This window comes from Engraulis encrasicolus, chromosome 20, assembly GCF_034702125.1.
Source record: "Engraulis encrasicolus isolate BLACKSEA-1 chromosome 20, IST_EnEncr_1.0, whole genome shotgun sequence".
Lineage (NCBI taxonomy): Eukaryota > Metazoa > Chordata > Actinopteri > Clupeiformes > Engraulidae > Engraulis > Engraulis encrasicolus.
In genome coordinates, this window is record NC_085876.1 from 51,885,301 (window position 1) to 51,887,800 (window position 2,500).

Here is a 2,500-nt window from a genome sequence, read left to right on the forward strand (position 1 = left end):
GCTCGCAATGTTGTTTTACAGCCTCAGCAATATCTTGCTCCAGATAGCTGAGCACCAACTCATGACGATAAGACTCTTCAGAACGCAGCGAATCTTCACGAGGCAATCAGCGAAACGATGCTGATAACCTACTACCGTCATTCAGAAAGTTGTTTTTTTCTGAAAGCTATCTCAAGTTGCCAAACAGTTGTAGTAGTTTTCGACTGGCCACTGAAACGTTATCCATTGCTACCCTTGACGTATAATTTCATGTTAAGACAGATGTTTGAAACAGACATGCCCTCTCGGTCCGCTTTCCCCTGCCCTCGCCAGCACGCGCCGCTTCTCCGTTAGGTCTCTCCGGTAGGAGTGGCGGAGGTCCTTGAAAAATGAAGAATCATTGGCAGACCCCGCGTGGGTCCGTTCATCTGGAGTCACGGTGGCTCACTTCAATGAACGAGCACTCACCCCCCGCTAGTTATCGCACGCAGATAAGAAAGTAATAAGTTCCCTAAATCACGGGGAGCGTGGCGTCGCACGGCACGGGCGCACCGAAAACAGCCCGCTAAGCAAAGTAGCTCTGGAGAGTGCGAGACACTGCGAGGGAGCGCGCGCAAGAAGCAACGGGAGAGGGAGGGAGAAGAAGCCGACACAAACAACTGAATATCGAATATAAGTTGTGATGTTGGCCTATCCAGCGGAGACTAGGCCTATTGAGAACCTAATAATGGTTAGGTACCCAAAAATAAAATGTAAAAGCCTACAAAACAATTGAAGCTCGTTGCTTTGAATTAATTCACCAAATCATAGCAGATTTTAGCCTAAAAAGTCACGCTGGTGTCTTAATGAATCCACTACAATGAATATTATGATCCCATTCAAATACTACGGGGCGTGCCCGTGTCCCGTAGCATAATCCCCATACATTGTTTTGGTCTGATTCTCTCAGGCCACACAGGCGCGCGTGATGGTTCCCAGTGGAATTAAAGAGGGTTGTGGAACTGGACTGGCGCTCGAGGCTGAGTCATCACACGGAAGAGAACGGGCAGCTGCCACGTTATTAAGCTTCCAGGGCGTTAATGGCGCTATCCTGAGTCTAAAATAACACCAGCTAGCTAGACAAAGTCATATTTTTACCCGCTTCAGGCGACAACAAGGGTCCTGCTGTGTGTGCATGGGCCAAAAGCGGCCCCGAGATTCATGTATGTCTGTGCAGCAACTTGCTGCGTAGCTGATATAATTGAAGAAAAAAAGCAGTTAGTTTTGCGTTGTATGGTAATGAGTGCACAGACCCTAACTGTTATGAAGAACTTATGAACTTTATAGTGTCCATGCAGCATAGTGAAGTAATCTATCATCTGCCACCTCTACTGGACTGGACTGAACACACACACACACACATACACACACACACACACACACACACACACACACACACACACACACACACACACACGCACACACACACACACGCACACGCACACGCACACACACACACACACACACACACACACACACACACAAAAAGTCAACATCAGATGGCTACATCTTAGACAATAAAGCTTATTGAATCTTGAATAATTGAATCTTAATGATAAGATTAGCTACTGGGCCCAGAATGATACTATTCAATCTAAATCTGAATTTTGTTGTTGCGGTGTGACACCAATTATTTGTCCTATGCTGTTTGGAGCATGTAGGATATTAAGCCTAATGGTACAAGAGGTTGCATGTTCAAATCCCCTCCTACCAGTATAGCTGTCCACAGTGCCTATTGGTGCCATTTTCTATGTAACATTTATGCTCATATTTAGTTATTATTTTTGTATATATTTAGTACTTTTAAGTATTTTTTATGATTGCATTATAACTGCATTATTACATTGCTATTTTGTATTTTCTCTTAGTTTAACCTGCCTTTAGTTTAATGCTTAGAAGAAACTAGAATGTATAGCCAATAGGAACTGACGCTGAGCGATGACGTTTTGGAGCTCGCGCAGCTCGAATGTAAAATGTGATGTGTGTTTGTCATATGTTGAGAACTTCAGATAAAGACGGGGCGAGCACACTGTTTTCTACTGTCATTCAAACTTTAACACGTGTAGACTCGTTCATTCCGTCTGACTGAGTGGTTACTTGCATGACTCTTGAGAAAGAAATGGTCAACATTTTACTAATTTTTTCCAACTCCCATTGTCATTGTCATTGTGACACAGCACTCCACAGCACACAAGTGAACACTGCACACTGCACACAACGAAATTGCATTTATGCCTCACCCGTGCAAGGGGGCAGCCCTCAGTGGCGCCCCATGGGAAGCAGTGCGGTGGGACGGTACCATGCTCAGGGTACGTCAGTCATGGAGGAGGATGGGGGAGAGCACTGGTTGATTACTCCCCCCACCAACCTGGCGGGTCGGGAGTCGAACCAGCAACCTCTGGGATGCAAGTCTGACGCCCTAACCGCTCACCCATGACTGCCCAGAACGGACATTTAGCCACTACAGTGCCCTTCAGCAAGG

General features: G+C 45.9%; 1 protein-coding gene across 1 annotated transcript in view; it reads right to left on the reverse strand.

Moving 5' to 3' along the window:
- The window catches only part of LOC134436745 (potassium voltage-gated channel subfamily KQT member 4), a 212,654-nt gene extending 212,106 nt beyond the window's left edge, over nucleotides 1-548 (reverse strand). Inside the window, exon 1 of the mRNA XM_063186096.1 lies at nucleotides 1-548. This exon is cut by the window's left edge and continues 913 nt beyond it. The gene's annotated coding sequence lies outside the window, so the exon portion shown is untranslated.
- Between the last annotated feature and the right edge of the window lie 1,952 nt (nucleotides 549-2,500).